The 8,600-nt window shown below is 34.3% G+C and overlaps 1 long non-coding RNA gene across 1 annotated transcript in view; it reads right to left on the minus strand.

Moving 5' to 3' along the window:
• Positions 1-6,302, minus strand: part of LOC117062086 — a 28,481-nt gene extending 22,179 nt beyond the window's left edge. The window contains exon 1 of the long non-coding RNA XR_004428207.1: positions 6,273-6,302. This is a non-coding gene — a long non-coding RNA (uncharacterized LOC117062086). The remainder of the gene's footprint in view (positions 1-6,272) is intronic.
• Between the last annotated feature and the right edge of the window lie 2,298 nt (positions 6,303-8,600).

Genomic DNA, 8,600 nt, shown 5'->3' on the forward strand with positions numbered 1-8,600 from the left:
CTGCTATGCTTATAAACGACGCATGGTCAGCCTGACAATTCATTTAGGAGTTTGTTACTCTAAGTGAATTTGTTCAAAATTCTACTTTTCATAAATTGATGAATAAAATTGTTTCCTTCTTTTGGGTTGTAATGTTTTTCATTCAATATTTAAAGGAAATGATGAAATGTGAAATGTGTCTAGGATTACTTTTATAAATGATTAACAAAGAACTTAAAACATTTACTTTTTTTTTTTTTTTTTTTTTTTTTTTGAGACGGAGTCTTGCTCTGCCACCCAGGCTGGAGTGCAGTGGCCGGCTCTCAGCTCACTGCAAGCTCCACCCCCGGGTTCACGCCATTCTCCTGTCTCAGCCTCCCGAGTAGCTGGGACTACAGGCGCCCGCCTCTTCGCCCGGCTAGTTTTTTGTATTTTTTTTTTTTTTAGTAGAGACGGGGTTTCACCATATTAGCCAGGATGGTCTCGATCTCCTGACCTCGTGATCCGCCCGTCTCGGCCTCCCAAAGTGCTGGGATTACAGGCTTGAGCCACCGCGCCCGGCCTAAAACATTTACTTTTTAAATATAGAGAAAATAAGACTACAATAAATTGTCTTACAAAGAAAAACAGTTTCAACAAGAATACACCATTGCCAATCAACAATAATACCAAATTACCCTATATTAGATTCAGTAAACTTTATTATATAATAAATGGATTCCCTAGGTCTCTTCCTCTATTGAAAGCCTATCGTTGCCTGTTTTGCATATGAGAAGGAGATACATTTTGGGTCCGAGGTGAAATGCTATGGTTTGAATGTGTCTAACGAAAAGCACATATTGGAAACTTAATTCCTAATGCAACAGTGTTTGGAGTTGGGGGCTTTATAAGTGGTAATTAGGCCAGGAGGGCTCTGTCCTCATAAATTAAAGCTGGTATTGCAGGAATGGTTTGTTATGGTGTTAGTGGTTTCCTTATCAAAGGATGAGTTTGGCCCCTTCTTGCTCTCTTGTCCTTCTGCCATGAGATGTTACTACCTGATGCCAGCCACTCTTTCTTGGACTTCCAAGCCTCCAGAACTCTAAGCAAGTACAATTTTATTCATTGTAAATTACCAGTCTGTGGTATTCTGTTATAGAGCACAAAACGAACTAAGACTGCCTGCATGTACTTACTATTCCTTACCCTAAAGTTCCCTAAAACCTACTTGAAAAGGTCATGAAAACATGAAACATCCTCCTGGTTTCACTAGGACCAAAGCAAAGATATATGAAAATGTGTCAAGATAGTGAATGGGGATATAATATTTTACATCTGCTTAATTTATTTTTGCATACAAATTGCAAATAGGCAACTATTTATTGTGATTTTGCTTATGACATTTGCATTTTTGGCTATTAGCCATTTGCAAAACTTATGTTCATGTGTTTGGTGTAGATCTCTATAGAGATCTTTATAAGTGATTATCTAACCTATTCCCTGGGAACCCTCCCTTTGCCAGACTTACTTACATAGTATCATCTTAGGAGTTACCATATTCTTATATGACCACCCTAGGAATTACCATATATATCCACAGTGTTGACTTGGATTGGGATGAAAACTTGTCCCAAAATGATCCAATTTTGTTCCTTCCTTATGAATTTTAGACCTTGAAGGGATTAAGAAGTCTATAAAGGCCTTGCCTGTATAACGGTTCTATGATGTAAACTTTTGTTTTCCCTGATAACCATCATTCTTACAGGTCAAGTATGAGAGATAATAAAGCAAATGCCATACATAAACAGAGACAAAAGATGGAACTGGAAAGGCTTCCTGGTAGATGTTTGTTCTCGGAGCTACTGCCTTTCCTATTGTATGGTTTTCCAGTAGTCATGTATGTAAAAAGCCAAAACCTTTCTCTATTCCCATCCACTAATCTACTTGGGTTTCTGTCCCTTGCAGCCAATGAAATCCTAATTAACAAACTAAGAGGTAGCAAATAAATGAATATATATCATTTAGTATCCTTGATCGTGTATTATGTCCTCAGTTTAAAAATTCAATATGATGTTTGGTATTCTTAAGAAACTTTCAATTTAAAAGTACTGATATCTCTGTGTAGGTCTCTGTGTAGGGCTCTCAACATTGAGACATGAGACAATGAGGTTAAACAGGTAAAAAGAGGTAAAAATGATGCCCAGTCAAAGGTTAAATCAAGCCCTTTTCTAACTAGAAAGCAATATGATTTATTTTTTCATGTGACTTATTACTTCAGAAGCCTTGTTCTTAAAGCTCAATTACACTGAAATGATTCAAATAAGCTGAATAATTTTGTAAAATACATGTCCCAATTGCCTTTCTAAATTTCATGCTCCTGTAAGGCAGAGAATGTGCCCTTCCAAGTTTTATATCGCTTTACATGAGACATATAATAGTCACATAATAAATGTTTGTTGAATTTAACGGAAGGACAGGAGCCATGTGGATGTGGAAATTTAGGTTTGCAACAAAAGTCACACTTTAGAATCACATCTCATATCTGATGTTTAAAATCCTTTAAAATATTGATAAAATAAAAATTCAGTGTTAATTGGAGTTCTCTATTTTGACTGTCAGTTCTCTCATTTAAAACATTAAAAGTGGTATCATGTATAATTTACTGAATAACAGTGAAAGCCATTCCAAAGTGTTATGAATATGTTTAAACAAGTGCAGGACTAGAGGCTGAGATGTAAAGACTTTCAATTTTGTGGTTTCAAGATCAAATTCTGCAGTGTGCCTATGGGCCTGACCACTATCCACGGAGGAGCTTTGAGGATTTTTGATGATGTAGAACAATCAGTGGTGAAAGATCAAAGGCTTGAACATTGAGGGCAAATATGGGTTCATGCATTTTAAAGGCAGCCGTGCCTTAAATAATTTCAGGGCATAGGATAAAGTTGCTGGTACTGGTGAGATGGACATTCAAGGAAGCCAACATTTTTTTACGTGAATAGGAAAATAAAACTGTAGCCCAGAATACTGAGTTCTCAATGTTTTCAAGCTGACAGAATGACTTTAAATCAGTTCATGATATTAAAAAAGTTTGTAAAGTTTGCTATATAATTTGTGAGAATTTCCTTTATTGATTTATACTGTGAAAAAAAATTAAGCAAAGCAAAGAATACAAAAAGAATGTGATGTAGTCAACTTTAATATAAAATCATATTAAATATATTTCCTGTGATTGTTTCTATGTTACTGTATTTGATTTTAATGAACATTACAAAGTTCTATGTAATGTAGTATGTTCTTACTTTCAGAGTGACTTAAATATGATTGTGTGAGCATTCCTGTTACAAAGGTGAGTAGATGACTAGAACATCGGCTTAACTTACTACTGCTGTAGTTATCTTACTACAACATTACTATGATAATGTTGACTACATATTTTAACCTCAAGCTCAAGCCCACAAGCTCAGCCTCTTAGGAGGAGCTCTGGAGCGCTTCAAGGAAATAAAATTAAATTAGGACACAGAGTTTAGGGCCAGAAATATCACTGGAAGGAAAGAAGAGGTTTTGTTTGCTTTGTTTTGTTTCATTGTGCGGTGACATTAAACACCTAGGTGTTTCTCAAACTAACGCCCATGGGCCACATTCAGCCTATTGTACAACACATACATTTGTGCCCATTTGCCTCCCAAGTGTCCATGGCTCATTTCAAGCTATGATGGCAAAATCAAGAAGTTTCAACAGAGGTCTTATGGCCGATAATGCTATCTGGACATTTGCCAAGAATATTTGTCCAACCATCAGAGTTGGGTTCAATAAGGAGTGTAAACAGATACTTTTAGACCTGCTCTGCTGTTGCTGTTAGTATTTTTTTAACTTCAGGTTCCCTCTGAAATTTCCTTTGCACTTACGGTGAGAAAGTCTAAATATCCTACTACAGACTTCAGAAAAAGTGAGAGAGTAGACATGTTTCTTTAAGTTAAACAAGTGAAATCCTTAGGCTACACATGGTCCAGCATAATTCCCCAGGGCTTCAGACTTTACAGGATTATGACAAAGCCCTTCCTGTATAATAAGTGTGTTTACCTGGCATTGCCTCCACCAAACCACATATCCTAGCATCGGTGATCTGATTAACAAATATTGTTTCAAAGAGAAAAATCAAAGTGACCGCATCTATCCTATCTTTGTAGCATGTTTTTAGAATATAAATATTTTAAAAAGTAGGTGAATATGTTTTGTACTAAAATTCTAAAAATGTGATAATTGCCATTAGAGTTTGTGTGTGTGTGTTTTAAATTTAATTTATAGAATACTTTCTTAGAATGAAATCCAATTTGAGTTGAAAAACTATCTCTGGTGGTTATTTTTATTTTTTGTATTTCTCTGCAGAAAGATTGGATATCAGTATTGTGTCAGTTTCAGGTTCTGGGTACTAATGGTGTAATTTCTAACAGCCAATCCACAACAAACCCATAAAACTTGTCTTAATGGAATTTTGCCTTGAGCACCATCTGTAATTAGGTAGGGGGTTTCCACTACAACTCTATTACTGTGATTTCTAGGTAAGTCTCTTGGGGACCCTTTGGCCTCTGGGCCTCCAAGCTTTACAACATTCACTGAGCATTAGCTAAGTCTCATGATGCTCAGGTGTGTGTGCACGCATGCGTGCACACACACGCGCGATATGGTTAATATCCATCAGCAGTTCTGTATTTAGTAAATGTGTCTGTGCTATGGGTTTTGTTCTTATTTTACTATTATTTTCTTCCTTTTGCACATATTGGCTCTTTTGATGTAAGTACAATCCAACCTAGAAGCACAGAAGTAACCGCAGATGCCACAGCAGAAGTGTGCTGATGGCACCATCTGCTTTCTGCAATTATCTCTTGGTCATTGATTTCTCTGGGAGATTTTCTTCAAAATAGTTGGACAGTCTTACAGCATGTTGTGTGACATATGGAGTGCTTTTTCACTATTGACTTTAACACGCTGTAGTGGAAGGAGCAATGGATATGGAATCAGAGGGCCAGAGTTAGAAGCCTGGATTCATTTCCTCACTAGATAAAGTCATGTGTCCTTCCTGACCTTAACTTCCTAATCTGTAAAATAATGATAAATGATTATTAAAACTGCCTAGGAGCTACAATGATGAATAAATGAGACAACGTTAGAAACTCTCAAGGAATTATGAAGCACTGTTTACAAATAAATTATAATGAATTACATTTTTTATACTTTTCTAGATGGTAGCCAAATCATTTTCTATTACCCAAAAAGAATATTTCACTCCAATCCTAGTGATATTTATAAAACTGTGTCAACATTGCTTGCGGCTCATAGACTTTATATGATTTTCGAGGTATTTTACTTTTGTTTGAAATTTGTTTTATAGCAGTTATCTTACCTATGCAAGCAAAAGGCTATGGGATTATGGAACAAAAGCAATGAGAAAGAAAGAAAGATGGAATGAAATAATTGAAAGAGAAAAGATCATATGATAATAAAATTTCAATAGGAAACATATTTACTTTTTTATCAAGTCAAAACTAATGCTGATATGTTGATATATCCAATTTCCATCAAATAAACAAGAAAGTTATTAAACAGAAGTGGTTATTTATATTCTGGACAGTTTTTAGGACAAATGTGAGCATACATTAATGCATATTGGCAAAAATACTCATGGCTATCAACAATTATGTGAAAATTACCTTGTATAATAAAATAAAGCAAAATAGAGAAGGAGAAGCCATTTCCTTATTCTTTACTAATTCCTGCTTTGGCCTTTGGTTGTACTGTCTTCCTTGATCTTTCTCACAATGACTTCCTTTAATCCTGAGTGTGGGACAAGGTTCCCTGCTGTGCCCATAATGTGCTTGGATACACTCTCTCTCTCCACCACTTTCATCACTCAGTGTCTCCTAGTTGTCTTCCTACTGATAAGGACAATTCTTCCTTGCCCTCAAAGTTGGAGGGATGAAATCCAATTGACTGGCTGGGTACACATGTTCTCTGTGGATCTAACTGCCTTTATAGATGGATTATAAGGTCTTGATTTAAAGAAGAAAAGTATAAAAATCCATTTGGCCCTCAGTTCCAATGTCCAGGTTTACCAGCATAAAGCTGATATTTTGCTACCAACCATACCCTAGTTGTAAATGATCCAAAACCATTGAAGAAGGCAGTTGTGATTAATTAGAACCCAAAAGATTCCTACTAATAATTTCAATATTATGATAGAATGCATTAAGTTGAGAGAAAGGAGGATGGGCAGAACAGGGAGGTTACGAAGTAAAAACAATGTTTTAAGGCTAAACAAAAAAATGTATTTCCACAAGATATTTGGCTCCAGTTACTTTAACCTAAGAATTGATGACTTTGATCAGTAACTACTATGTTACTCCTATCTTCTGCCTTTTTAATGTGAATTTTATTATGTTCATCCTGTTCCTCCTTTGTATTGTTTATTGGATGAGGCAGGAAAAATTATGTTGAGCCATGGAGCATCATATCCAGATGTGATCACCTCCCTAGTAGCTAGACTTTAAGCTGAAAACCTGAAATGACTGAACTTTGAGTTTAGTTACTAGGGAGGGGGAAAATTTGCTTATGTGTGCCAAAAACGGTTCTACCATTATTTGAGTGGTCAAAGCATCAAGTATGGAGAGATAGATATTGTCCTCCACCAATAACTCCTTGTCTCTTTCTTTCCCCTAGTAGTATAATCTCATATATATATATATATATAATGATATGTACACAGATACCTATAATAAAGGCATTCCCTTATCTTCATCACAGGAATGTCTAGCCAATGGAGTAAATTGTGAGAAGGAATGTGAGTGAAAGTTAGGAGTGAGAGTGCAAAAAAGTATCATTACAGGAGAAGATGTCACACCCTTAGTCTGTATCTAGTTTGGAATTTGGTCTCTTCTGTACTCTGAACCTATGTTTCATTCTTGTAAATAGAAAAATATATTATAGTATTTTCTAAATATTGCTAGATATTTCTGAAATATTTTCTATATATTTGTATATACATGAAATGTTATATATATGAATGTGTTTATATAATCATAGATACACATGTGCTCTGTCTATATATACATATACACAAATGTGTATACACACAAAAGACAGGAAAATACTTATTTTAAGGAAATTAATTTGAAATGATAAACGTTCTTTTTTTGGTATTAACTTTTTAAGTTTTATCATATTTTAAGTTTAGGGTACATATGCAGAATATGCAGGTTTGTGACACAGGTATACACGTGCCATGGTGGTTTGCTTCACCCATCAACCCATCATCTACATTAGGTATGAAATGATACATTTTCACACTGTTGAAGTTCACATAGAAAAATCATTTGAAAAATATTAATATTCAATTCCTCACATCCTATATTTTTCATGCATAAGCATTAACCATTAAGACAGATAATATTGAATACAACAGTAAGTCAAGTTATGACAACAATAAATATATCTAAATAGCACATTTAAAAAAATATGTGAAATGTCTTCAATTCTCTTCATCTGAATTTCCTATCAAAAAATCAATGAATAATCAATGAAAATTATTTCTAAACAATCAATAAAATTGTTTCTATTTCTAAAACAATAAAGTTATATGCTACCCCTTTCTACTATGGTATAACTTGCCAATCACTATATGTTAAAACTATGTTTCTATGTGCAAAAATAGTCATGTTTTTAGTCTCACGCTGTCATACAAATACCTGCTTGTCTGCAGAGGTACATTTTTTTTTTTTTTTTAGCATTGCTGTAAGGATCAAATTTTATATGTTTATCTTCTAAGAGCAACTTTAAAAAGATAAATAGAATTGGAGTATGTAAAAAGAGAGAAGTACTTGTTAATTTTTTAGAACTTTTTACTAAAGTTAGCCTCAGGTATTAAAAATTGCATTTTATAATTAATTATTGCATTTAGAATATCATGTTTTGAAAAAATAACATACAGGGTTTTGATCCACTGGTGTACTAGCAATTTCCATTATATTGATTGTAAGCTGCCGGATAACTCTCTTCTCAGTTACAAGGTGTTGACTGGATCAGAGACTGATGATTTAAATAAATAAAAAAGAGAAATTGCTGAGTGCAGCATTAGTATCAGAATCAATGAATTATCCTTGCTGGGTATTATTCATTAGCCGTGGAAACACTAGTTTTAGAGTCAGTCACGACATTTCTGGAAAAGTTGATTATTTAACCCTTTACACGAAAGTTACATGCTTTCCTTCCCAATTTTACTTCAATATTAAAAGTAGAGATTTAAAATATATTGGTAATAGTCTGTCCTATTCAGATACACCCATGCTGAGAAATAACATCTTCAAGTCAGTGGCTAAGATGTCGATAACATTCATGTTGATTTATCAGTGTTCACTTTGCATCAGTACTCTAGCTCTCAAAGTAGGACTCTATGTTGAATGGAAACAAAGAACTTTACTCTGCAGGAAAATCTCATGAGAATTTAAATAAATGGATCTCTATCCTTGTCACTCAAATAATTTCTTCAGAAATATCACTATAATATAATTATGTTGAATATGATAATTAATAAAATAGAGCATTATATAAATATTCCCTTACACACATATGTATAACTTTACCAGCTAGAT

The sequence above is a fragment of the Trachypithecus francoisi genome, unplaced genomic scaffold (genome assembly GCF_009764315.1).
Source record: "Trachypithecus francoisi isolate TF-2019V2 unplaced genomic scaffold, Tfra_2.0 Lachesis_group17, whole genome shotgun sequence".
Classification (NCBI taxonomy): domain Eukaryota; kingdom Metazoa; phylum Chordata; class Mammalia; order Primates; family Cercopithecidae; genus Trachypithecus; species Trachypithecus francoisi.